Source organism: Lissotriton helveticus, chromosome 4_1, assembly GCF_964261635.1.
Source record: "Lissotriton helveticus chromosome 4_1, aLisHel1.1, whole genome shotgun sequence".
Lineage (NCBI taxonomy): Eukaryota > Metazoa > Chordata > Amphibia > Caudata > Salamandridae > Lissotriton > Lissotriton helveticus.
This window is the reverse complement of record NC_136063.1, coordinates 1,508,767,937-1,508,781,551: the sequence shown is the minus strand read 5'-3', so window position 1 is coordinate 1,508,781,551 and position 13,615 is coordinate 1,508,767,937.

Genomic DNA, 13,615 nt, shown 5'->3' with positions numbered 1-13,615 from the left:
ACCAGCACTACAACTCCCAACAGGCCCCCATGTCCAAAGGGAGGGTGGTGGGGTGTGGGGGGGTGTGTGTGTGAGAGGTGGGTGGGGTGTGTGAGAGACCAGCACTACAACTCCCAACAGGCCCCCATGTCCACAGGGAGGGTGGTGGGGTGTGGGGGGTGTGTGTGTGAGAGGTGGGTGGGGTGTGTGAGAGACCAGCACTACAACTCCCAACAGACCCCCATGTCCACAGGGAGGGTGGTGGGGTGTGGGGGGGGTGTGTGTGAGAGGTGGGGGGTGTGTGCGACAGGACACTGAAATGTCATCAAATTGATATAAAGAAATCGATTGGTGGTGCACTGCAAAAGTAATGTCTTGTGCTTATAGTTAAGCAGTGTGGGTGCACTAAAGGGTAGCGTTACCGTCAACGCTTAGGAAATACAACACGTGGTGTATGCATGGGCATGCAAATACATCCCCTAGTAAGGCACTCCTGGAAGGATCAAACGAATTGATTCCAAAGTTTCTTTGAAGATACATAAAGTTTTAATTGTTCATGAAGTAGTAGAGTCAAAGTTTTCACTAATATTCAAATCATATCAATGATGAAGGTTAAATGCATGCGTATCCATTTAATACGTTCAAACTCCAATGCATTTCGGGCGTGAAACGCCCTTTATCAAGGAGAGCTGAAAGAATAGAAACAAGCCAAGGTTAGGGTGGATAGATCGAAAAAAGATCGAAAAAAGTACCGTAGGATGATACTGTTAACGTTAAAGTGCCGATCAATATAGATGCATATAATCGGTTTACGCGAGTGAAAAATGGGATATGGGGTGCTCAGTCACGGGAAGTGCAGGGTAAGTTAAAGGGAGTGAGCTATAGGAAAAGTGAAGGAAAGCTCAAAACTACCGCGTGAAAGTGGGTTGATGCTGGAATATCAAAATAATTTATTTACAACAAGGGGTGGTGATGGACAGAGTCTCTGAATTAAGCAGAGTACTCTCACCCAGTCAAGAGATCAGGGTTAGATCCAACACCGTTTTTTAGCTCATTGCACCATCCCAGTTTCAGAACCTGGCTGTATGCAAATTAGTCTGTCCCTGGCCCAGTGATCTTTTGACTGGGTGAGAGTATTCTGCTTAATTCAGAGACGCTGTCCCTCACCACCCCTTGTTGTAACTATTTTTGTCCACCCTAAGCGTGGAAGGGTATACTCAGACATGAGTCCCTTGCTCATTGCACCATCAGGATTCAAGCAAGCCGGGCCGAAGACGGCTGTAATGCCAGAAACCGGTCCCCGGAAGCTTGTTTCCTTCCCAGTGTAAGAATTGGCTTTTGTAGTTTGGTTTGCCCTGTTCCCATCATGCACTGGGACAGGAACAGACTAATTTGCATACAGCCAGGTTCTGAAACTGGGATGGTGCAATGAGCTAAAAAACGGTGTTGGATCTAGCCCTGACCTTTTGACTGGGTGAGAGTATTCTGCTTAATTCAGAGACTCTGTCCCTCACCACCCCTTGTTGTAACTATTTTTGTCCACCCTAAGCGTGGAAGGGTATACTCAGACATGAGTCCCTTGCTCATTGCACCATCAGGATTCAAGCAAGCCAGGCCGAAGACGGCTGTAATGCCAGAAACCGGTCCCCGGAAGCTTGTTTCCTTCCCAGTGTAAGAATTGGCTTTTGTAGTTTGGTTTGCCCTGTTCCCATCATGCACTGGGACAGGAACAGACTAATTTGCATACAGCCAGGTTCTGAAACTGGGATGGTGCAATGAGCTAAAAAACGGTGTTGGATCTAGCCCTGATCTTTTGACTGGGTGAGAGTATTCTGCTTAATTCAGAGACTCTGTCCCTCACCACCCCTTGTTGTAACTATTTTTGTCCACCCTAAGCGTGGAAGGGTATACTCAGACATGAGTCCCTTGCTCATTGCACCATCAGGATTCAAGCAAGCTGGGCCGAAGACGGCTGTAATGCCAGAAACCGGTCCCCGGAAGCTTGTTTCCTTCCCAGTGTAAGAATTGGCTTTTGTAGTTTGGTTTGCCCTGTTCCCATCATGCACTGGGACAGGAACAGACTAATTTGCATACAGCCAGGTTCTGAAACTGGGATGGTGCAATGAGCTAAAAAACGGTGTTGGATCTAGCCCTGATCTTTTGACTGGGTGAGAGTATTCTGCTTAATTCAGAGACTCTGTCCCTCACCACCCCTTGTTGTAACTATAGGAATATCAAAATAAGGCAGAGTTACACTGAGAGCATATACAAACTTACTTCCGCGGAGTAGCGAAAACGAACGCGGCTCTGGTGAATCAGTTAGAAAGCATCAAAGTGAGTACACCCGTGTGGGTGAACGCTGGGTAATATGAACGCTAAAGGCAGTGCGAGTAAACATAAAAATGGGCCGTGTGTTCAACTAAGGAAAAATACCCTTCTTTGTACCTTATCTCATTTGACCTGCTCCCTTAGTCTGTCAACCTTTCCAAGATGGCCCCTACACTTCTTCTCCCATCTTATACAGTCCTTCCTCTATTTTTCCTTAGTTGAACTTTTTCACACACGCCCCATTTTTATGTTTACTCGCACTGCCTTTAGCGTTCATATTACCCAGCGTTCACCCACACGGGTGCACTCACTTTGATGCTTTCTAACTGATTCACCGGAGCCGCGTTCGTTTTCGCTACTCCGCGCAAGTAAGTTTGTATATGCTCTCAGTGTAACTCTGCCTTATTTTGATATTCCAGCATCAACCCACTTTCACGCGGTAGTTTTGAGCTTTCCTTCACTTTTCCTATAGCTCACTCCCTTTAACTTGCCCTGCACTTCCCGTGACTGAGCACCCCATATCCCATTTTTCACTCGCGTAAACCGATTATATGCATCTATATTGATCGGCACTTTAACGTTAACAGTATCATCCTACGGTACTTTTTTCGATCTTTTTTCGATCTATCCACCCTAACCTGGGCTTGTTTCTATTCTTTCAGCTCTCCTTGATAAAGGGCGTTTCACGCCTGAAATGCATTGGAGTTTGAACGTATTAAATGGATACGCATGCATTTAACCTTCATCATTGATATGATTTGAATATTAGTGAAAACTTTGATTCTACTACTTCATGAACAATTAAAACTTTATGTATCTTCAAAGAAACTTTGGAATCAATTCGTTTGATCCTTCCAGGAGTGCCTTACTAGGGGATGTATTCGCATGCCCATGCATACACCACGTGTTGTATCAAATTGATATGAACATGTAATGTCCACAGTACTGAACAGCACAATCTTGTCCTCCAGGTGATCGTAATCTGACTGGTCAAAACAGCAACCAGCCGCAAGACTCGCCTCACACCCATACCGGACTCTCTGAGGACGATGCCACAGGCAGCTCCGGTGCGGAGGATGGTGCAGGCCCAAGCAGACCGCCAGGGCCATCTGGCTCGCAAGAAATCCCGGCCACCACAACCGTCGCCTGTGCAACTCCAGCAACACCGGCCACAGTGAGCTGCAGACTCACCACCACCACCCCCACCACCAGTACCACCACTCCTACCTGTGCCACCCTGCCTAACCCACGGCACGACGCAGGGCCATCGGCCTCCCACCCGAGCAGGGAGAGTGGGCCAGAAAGGAGAGAGGCGAGGCCACATTCGCCACCCAGGAGATCCACACTCCGTCGCGCTGAGGAAGGCCACCCACCCCATCCTGTGGCAGAGTCACTTGAAGCCCTAGCCAGGTGCCAGGCTTCCTACGACCGTAGCCAGGAACATGCAGATCGTGCCCACCAGGACTCGGTGGACAACACAAACATGTTGCGGGACATTGCGGGCTGCCTTGGCCAGATAGTGGACATCATGGGCCAGCAGACAACAATGTGGAGGGAATGGATAGCCCGCAACAACCTCCCCCCCTCAACCAAGTGTCCAGACGCCACGGCCAGCAACACCACCGCCACCGCCACCGCCACCGCCACCGCCACCTGTGCCCCTGGTGACGGATGTGGCCCCTCAGCAACCTGCCCCCCCAGCTGACTCCGTTCCACCTCAAAGACGGAGGGGCCGTCCGAGGCTGGAAGTGGGTGAGAGCAGTGGTGGTGCTCCATCCACACGCAGCAAGAGGGGACGACAATGACTCTGACACTGCCTGAGCCAGCCATTCACCCTGCCAACTATCCTGTCCCACATAGCCAATCATTGGCACAGGTCTGCTGGACTAGCCTGACATCAGCCAACGTGGTGTCAGCACGGACTAATCATCTGCCATTGCCTTCAACTCACACTCACCCACCCCACACTTACTTGTAAATATTCACCAGCACCAATGCACAACCTGTAAATAAATGCCACTTACACACTCAATGATGTGTTGCCTCCATGTTTATTCACATGATTGCCTCTGAAACAGACGTAACCAGCTGCAGGGATCCAAGTCGTACATATTCATGCCGCTGCGGGAGTGACCTAGGGAAATTCAGAGAGAGCAAACACACGTCAGGAAACAGATTCACACCCATCACAACACACTGCACAGCAACATTCCACAAACCACAATCATCACAAAACCATTGGATGAGAGGACACACATCATGCAGACTTGCATGTCCAAATACATGAACACACACATATGCAACCATCACATAGCAGAACACCCAGCTGATGCACACCACATCCACACAACACCAGCAAACATACATAAGGCATTGTCAACCGGCACAACAGGTAGTTACGCATATTCAAGGGAAGTAGCGCTCAATGAGCTGGCTCCTCTGGTCCACACCTTCCTCCTCACCACTATCCTCATCAGTCGACATGGGTGGGATGGGAGGCCGAGGAACTTGTTCGTCTTCAGGGTCCAAGAGCAGTTCAATGTCATTGCGCACGGCCAGGTTGTAGAGCATGCAGCAGGCAATCACGATCCTGCATACTTTGCCTGGTGAGTAAGGCAGGGCCCCTCCGGTCTTATCCAGGCACCGAAACCTAGACTTTAGCAGTCCAAAAGTACGTTCCACCACTCTACGTGTCCTTCCATGTGCATCATTGTAGCGTATTTCACCCGCTGTAGTAGGATTACGTATGGGACTCAGGAGCCAGGGCCGGTTTGGGTACGCCGAGTCGCCTATGTAGGGGGATGACAGACACAAATATCACTACCAGATTTGGGGGGTACCCCATGCCACACAGATATCACAAAAGTCCCCACATCATACTCACCAACAAGCCAGGCATGACTGGGATGCAGATTTGCCATCAGTTGGGGGACAATGCTGCTCCGCATGATGTGGGCGTCATGTGCGGAGCCAGGAAATCTTGCACACACATGGAAGATGATGTTGTTGGCCAGGCACACCACCTGCACGTTCAGCGAATGGAAGTGCTTCCGATTCCTATAAACCTGCTCACGTGCCCGTGGTGGAATTAGAGCGATATGTGTGCCATCAATGGAACCCACTACGTGTGGTATCTGGCCCAGTGCATAGAAGTCTGCTTTGACTGCTGCCAACTCTTCCGGCCGTGGGAAATGGATGTAGTCATCCTTGTACAGCATCATAGCTTTTAGAACATCCCGAAGTACCATGCTGAACATGGACTGTGACATCCCTCCGGCATGTCCAACTGTGTACTGAAAGGTGCCAGTAGCGAAAAAGTGTAGTGCCGCCATCACCTTTGCTGTGGGTGTAATGGAACCAGGATACGTCCTTCGTGGCTGCAGATGAGGTGACAATTGGGCAAAAAGCTCCATCAATCTACGTCGATCTAGCCGGAATTTCCTGATCACCTCCTCGTCAACCATATCCTCCCGCACAGTGTATGGCCGATGCACATTTGGAGCCCTCCTGTGTGGGAAAGAGATGTAACTTGAGTCAACTTACAAACGACGCATAGGTGTGCAACTCCCATCACATGTAAGCCAACATTAGCAAGAAGATAAATGTTTAGGACAATGTTCATATGTGTGACATCTCTGATAGTAACTACAATACGGACTGCCCCATTAACAATGTGCAGCCACTTGCAACAGGAAGTGTGTCAACACGTACAACGCTACTTAGTCACATGTCAACATTACTGACAAGACGTGTGTCATGACCCTAAAGTGTAGAAGCCACATCACAGGCACACATGCAAGTGCATGCACACAAACGATAATGATACACACACACCATGTCATCATGCACCAATGCCAACACCAATAATGGTGAGCATACGGACATTACATGCATGGTGACACAACAGGCAACACACTTACACTGAATGCATGTGTACCCCCACCATTGTAGTGACCTCACATGAACCACACACTGACAACATATCCAGAATGTGGCGATACAGGCTTGATGTACTGTGTAGATGTGAATAAGTTAAAACGTCTGTTGGGTCACACCCGACGTCAACTCGTCTACATGCACATGTGTTGCACATTGTGTGCACACCGATGGGCATAGTATGGACACACATGGAATAGTGCATGACATATGAAGTTTCCCTATCACGCTCACAACCCTCATGACTCAACTGCAGCCAATACACCACGGTGCAGCGTCTGGAAAATACAATCATTGGCGCCGCCATGGCGGTGCACAGCTTCCGCAATGTACGAATGGGCATACGGTGGCCGCGTTCCCTCACCCCATTGCCTGCATGTGCACGGACCGTCACACTCACACATCGGCAACCGCACGTGCAAGGTTCCGGGATGGATGCTCCTTTTGCAACAATGTCCTATCAGTGGCGCCACCATGGCGGTGCACGAATTCGGTGGGGGAGGTGCAGGCCAACACACCCTTTAGATGTAGTCAATGGACATGGCAGTTCATGATCCCCCTTACAGTCACATTGCGTCATCCACCGTACACCGGCCGGACCAGCCCGGCCCAGGACCGCTGTTCCGGCCATGTCCACAACCGCCGTGCCAGGGCCGGCCCAGGACCGCCGTTCCGGCCATGTCCACAACCGCCATGCTAGGGCCTGCCCAGGACCGCCGTGCCGGCCATGTCACCCACCGACGGGTGTTCATTCGCCTTGCACAGCGGTGGGGGACATGGCCGGCACGGCGGTCCTGGGCCGACCCTGTCATGGCGGTTGTGGACATGGCCGGAACGGCGGTCCTGGGCCGGGCTGGTCCGGCCGGTGTACGGTGGATGATGCAATGTGACTGTAAGGGGGGTCATGAACTGCCATGTCCATTGACTACATCTAAAGGGTGTGTTGGCCTGCACCTCCCCCGCCAAATACGTGCACCGCCATGGTGGCGCCACTGATAGGACATTGTTGCAAAAGGAGCATCCGTCCCGAAACCTTGCACGTGCGGTTGCCGATGTGTGAGCGTGACGGTCCGTGCACATGCAGCCAATGGGGAGAGGGAACGTTGGCCGCGTATGGCCAATCGAAAGTAGCGGAAGCAGTGCACCGCAACACCAGGGCCAGTCATTGGCCCTTTTACAAACACGCATCCAGGGCTGACCAATTGCTGGCGACGTATGCCACTGACATGTGCTCAGGGCCCTATATATGTGTGATGTCCAAAAGCACACATCCTACCCTGGGAACCAGTGCTGCCTGTTCACCTCGACCTGCTGCTGCTGAGCTGACCACCGACTGCTGCCTGTGACTATCACCTCGACCTGCTGCTGCTGAGCTGACCACCGATTGCTGCCTGTGACCATCACCTCGACCTGCTGCTGCTGAGCTGACCACCAACTGCTGCCTGTGACCATCACCTCGACCTGCTGCTGCTGAGCTGACCACCGACTGCTGTCTGTGACCATCACCTCGACCTGCTGCTGCTGAGCTGACCACCGACTGCTGTCTGTGACCATCACCTCGACCTGCTGCTGCTGAGCTGACCACCGACTGCTGCCTGTGACCATCACCTCGACCTGCTGCTGCTGAGCTGACCACCGACTGCTGCTCTACTGCCATACTCCGTGATCTTGCCATGTCGGGAGTCAAAGAGATCCGGTCTCGTCCCTTCACCGCCGCGGAGCTTGATGTCCTCGTGGACGGTGTGCTCCGCAACTTTGGACGACTCTACGGCGCACCCGGACAGGTGGTAAGTTCAGTGTGGGACATGTTGGTGTGCATGAGGTGGTCAATGACTCCTGGCTTCTGCAATCTTAGCTGTGTACTGTGGGCCCGACATATTTTTCGGATTGTGCATGGCTGCTGACAGATACGTGTGGCCCCTCTCTGTGTGACAGGCCAACTGTCCACTGACTTGCACCCTTTTGTCTCCCATCATGGTAGGTCAAGCTGCACCTTCGCAAGGACGTGTGGAGGAGCATAGCACGTGATGTACGGGCATTGGGGGTGTGCAATAGACGACATACACACTGCCACAAACGCTGGGGTGACATTTCCAGGCTGAGCAAGAATGTAGCGGAAGTGACACTGGGAATGATTCCAAGGACGCCACGTCTGGCCCGACGCTCCATGACCCCTCTCATGCACCGTATAATTGCTGTGACGCATCCTGACCTGTCCGAACGGCTGAGTGTGCATCAACAGCAAACTAGCGGTGAGCAGACTGTCTGTGTATGTTACTTGTGAGTGCAATGCATGTATTGGTGGCCAGACACAATAGTGACTTCCGTGGTGCGTATGTATCGCTGCAATGCCATGTTGGTGCCATTGGCTCTGTGTAATTTGACAACCAGGTCCGGCATGTTGACAGGCCACTTGCTTAGTAGTTGAGTGTTGAAGCACATGCCGTAGTGGTCCGTGGCCCCATGGCAAGACATGTGTGCAGATGTACATGCTCTGCCCTGTCCGCATGCTGTACATGTGTCACGTCCACCAACGCTTATGTCATGTGAGGATGACTGGTAGAGGTGGCCCGTGTGCAGGATGGGGACTAGAAGAACTTTGTCAGCAATGTAAATAGGGATTCCTTGTCCTTCTGTACGTGAGTGTGCCCATGACTTACACCTCTTTTCTGTGCATTTCAGCTTTGGCAGAGGGCATTCAGCCACAGACGGCGGAGATCAGTGTAGGCAATGCATCCGGATCAGACTTGGCGCACACGCAGACTGACACAGAGGAGGGCAGCGCCGGAGAGGGGGACAGAACCGTCCCTGAGGACTCGCATGTGGATACACCATCGTCCTCATCTTCGGAGAGTGTTGGTGAGCCAGCACTGTTGTCACAGACCGGGAGTGGGCAATCAACACCTTCGGTTGGGACACAGCACACAGGGCCCACACTGCCGCCAACTGCACCATGTACTGTTCGTGCATGCAGGAGTAGGGGGAGCAGAGTGGCGTTCGGTGCAGGCACCGCTGCCCCTGCCACGGTGACCCAAAATGCACTTTGTGCTGAGGCTGTTGATCTGCTGCGACAGCTGTGTGTGGGGCAGACCAATATGACCAATGCATTCCATGACCATGATAGGAAGTTGGGGCAGGTGGTGGCATTCATGGAAGGGATGCATGGCGATCTTGCTGGTCTACACAGGACAGTTCAGTCATTGGCAAGCAGTGTGTCGTCTGCCATTGTACAGTCGCATGGACAGGGTGCTACTTCTGTTTCCCCATCTACACCACTGGGTGTCTCAGGGGGGAGTGAATATTCTGACCAGGACTCTAATACAGGTTATTGCACTAGAAGCAGCGTCAGACAGCACGTCAGGGCACGGAGGGCACAGACACCATCCCCTAGGTCAGCAAAATCTGTTCAGAAAGACAACGTCAGATACACTGGAGTACACACACAGAATCCACAAGTGGTGTTGGGGGACATGCCTTCACATGCTACACAGGCATTCCACACAAAAGGTACTCCCAAGGCAAGGGATACTCCCAAGTCCATGGAGACTCCCTTGGACAAGGACAGTCAAAAGACAAAGGCACCTCAAAGGAGCAGGGACACTCCCAAGGACAAGGACAATACGAAGGAAGGGGCCACTCCCAAGGACAGGGACACTGCTAAGGAAGGAGCCACTCCCAAGGGCAGGGACAAGGACCGTCAAAAGACAAAGGCACCTCAAAGGAGCAGGGACACTCCCAAGGCCAAGGACAATACTAAGGAAGGGGCCACTCCCAAGGACAGGGACACTGCTAAGGAAGGAGCCACTCCCAAGGGCAGGGACAAGGACAGTCACAAGACAAAGGCACCTCCAAAGTGCAGGGAGACTCCCAAGGACAAGGACAATACGAAGGAAGGGGCCACTCCCAAGGACAGGGACACTGCTAAGGAAGGAGCCACTCCCAAGGGCAGGGACAAGGACAGTCACAAGACAAAGGCACCTCCAAAGTGCAGGGAGACTCCCAAGGGCAGGCACACAACAGAGCATGGGCCATCTCCCAAGGGCAGGGACACACACAGGGAGAAGGTGTCTTCTGGAGACAGGTACACCACAGACGACAAGTCTGCTGGCAGGAACAGGGCACCATCCAGGGCAAAGGGACAGTCCAGAGACAACACTCCTCCTACGGATAAGGCACATCCTAGGGACGAGGCTTCTCCCATGGACACTGGCGCTATCAAGGACAGGCATACATCACCCCTGGCTGCACTGAGGCTGATGTTGTTGAAGGAATGGAAAACAGATGTCTCCGCAGCGGAGTACCCCCATACCTCCACTCCCATCCAGGCCCGTCAGAAGCAGAGGAGGGAGTCCCCTGTTGCTGCATCCCCCATTACACATGATTCTGAGTCCAGGCGGCAGGCACACAGCAAACGACAAGCAGGCTCCAGTACGTCCCCAGAAAGCCGACCCCCGGCGGCAGGTGCTCCACCTATGGTGGGTGATAATTCATTTGAGTCCCCACCACTTGCCAGTCCTGTCCTGTCCAGGGTGCACTCACATATCCCTAAGAAACGCAGACACACACCATTGACACCTGCCCACCCCGATGTCGCTCAAGTACAGCTATCCCCAGCTCCCAGGCCCACCATGCCTCCTGGCCCATACAGCCCTGTGGCTCATCATTTCAGTGGTCCAAGTGGCGCAGGTGCAGTTGACTCTCATGTATCAGATAGTGGCACTGTGTCTGTTGTTTGCTGTCATGCATCATGTAGTAGCACAGTCTCAGTTGTGCCCTCTCCTGTTTCAGGTGCTGGCAGTGTGTCTGGGTCTGTGGCCCATGTGTCTGTCACTCGGGCTGTGGCTGTGTCTCACATTCCTGTTTCAGGTGCTGGCAGTGTGTCTGGGTCTGTGGCCCATGTGTCTGTCACTCGGGCTGTGGCTGTGTCTCACATTCCTGTTTCCGGTGCTGGCAGTGTGTCTGGGTCTGTGGCCCATGTGTCTGTCACTCGGGCTGTGGCTGTGTCTCACATTCCTGTTTCCGGTGCTGGCAGTGTATCTGGGTCTGTGGCCCATGTGTCTGTCACTCGGGCTGTGGCTGTGTCTCACATTCCTGTTTCTGGTGCTGGCAATGTATCTGGGTCTGTGGCCCATGTGTCTGTCACTCGGGCTGTGGCTGTGTCTCACATTCCTGTTTCTGGTGCTGGCAGTGTGTCCGAGGCAGGTAGTTCACGCACTCAACCTGATTCTGTGATGTGAGGTGCTGTTGATTTCACTCACATGTTATTGCACATGGTGTGTCCCTTGACCATTGAGAACAGCCTTGCACTGTTGTGGTCCTTGGGACGGGTTGCTTGGAACACGTACTTGTGCTGCCTCTGATGTACCTGCTCTGTTGTCCACAATGCCCTGTTGATGCTATGATACTGCATTCTGCCCTCTCACGTGCTGCCTCTGATGTACCTGTTCTGTTGTCCACAATGCCCTGTTGATGGTATGATACTGCATTCTGCCCTCTCACGTGCTGCCTCTGATGTACCTGCTCTGTTGGGCACAATGCCCTGTTGTTGCTCTGATACTGCATTCTGCCCTTTGATGTGCTGCCAATGATGTACCTGCTCTGTTGTCCATAATGCCCTGTTGATGCTATGATACTGCATTCTGCCCTCTCACATGCAGCCTCTGATGGACCTGTCCAGTGCAATGGACTGTTGATGAACTTAGCCCCTCTCACGTGCTGCCTCTGATGGACCTGTCCAGTGCAATGGACTGTTGATGCACTTAGCCCCTCTCACGTGCTGCCTCTGATGGACATGGTCAGTGCAATGGACTGTTGATGCACTTAGCCCCTCTCACATGCAGCCTCTGATGGACCTGTCCAGTGCAATGGACTGTTGATGCACTTAGCCCCTCTCACGTGCTGCCTCTGATGGACCTGTCCAGTGCAATGGACTGTTGATGCACTTAGCCCCTCTCACGTGCTGCCTCTGATGGACCTGTCCAGTGCAATGGACTGTTGATGCACTTAGCCCCTCTCACTTGCTGCCTCTGATGGACATGGTCAGTGCAATGGACTGTTGTTGCACTTAGCCCCTCTCACGTGCTGCCTCTGATAGACCTGCTCTGTTGGGCACAATGCCCTGTTGATGCTCTGATACTGCATTCTGCCCTCTGATGTGCTGCCAATGATGTACCTGCTCTGTTGTCCACAATGCCCTGTTGCTGTTCTGATACTGCATTCTGCCCTCTGATGTGCTGCCTCTGATGTACCTGCTCTGTTGTCCACAATGCCCTGTTGATGCTCTGATACTGCATTCTGCCCTCTGATGTGCTGCCTCTGATGTACCTGCTCTGTTGTCCACAATGCCCTGTTGATGCTCTGATACTGCATTCTGCCCTCTGATGTGCTTCCAATGATGTACCTGCTCTGTTGTCCACAATGCCCTGTTGATGCTCTGATACTGCATTCTGCCCTCTGATGTGCTGCCAATGATGTACCTGCTCTGTTGTCCACAATGCCCTGTTGATGCTCTGATACTGCATTCTGCCCTCTGATGTGCTGCCAATGATGTACCTGCTCTGTTGTCCACAATGCCCTCTTGCTGTTGTGATACTGCATTCTGCCCTCTGATGTGCTGCCTCTGATGTACCTGCTCTGTTGTCCACAATGCCCTGTTGATGCTCTGATACTGCATTCTGCCCTCTGATGTGCTGCCTCTGATGTACCTGCTCTGTTGTCCACAATGCCCTGTTGATGCTCTGATACTGCATTCTGCCCTCTGATGTGCTGCCAATGATGTACCTGCTCTGTTGTCCACAATGCCCTGTTGATGCTCTGATACTGCATTCTGCCCTCTGATGTGCTGCCAATGATGTACCTGCTCTGTTGTCCACAATGCCCTGTTGATGCTATGATACTGCATTCTGCCCTCTGACGTGCTGCCTCTGATGTACCTGCTCTGTTGTCCACAATGCCCTGTTGATGCTATGATACTGCATTCTGCCCTCTCACGTGCTGCCTCTGATGTACCTGCTCTGTTGGGCACAATGCCCTGTTGCTGCTCTGATACTGCATTCTGCCCTCTGATGTGCTGCCAATCATGTACCTGCTCTGTTGTCCACAATGCCCTGTTGATGCTATGATACTGCATTCTGCCCTCTCACGTGCTGCCTCTGATGTACCTGCTCTGTTGTCCACAATACCCTGTTGATGCTATGATACTGCATTCTGCCCTCTCACGTGCTGCCTCTGATGTACCTGCTCTGGTGCCCACTTTGCCCATGCTCACGCATACACTGTGATTATACCCCTATTATGTGTAATAAAGGTAGTCAATCATGTGTCGTGGTTTGTCGTAGTCATTCCTGCTTGCGTACTAGAATTGGGTATTTGT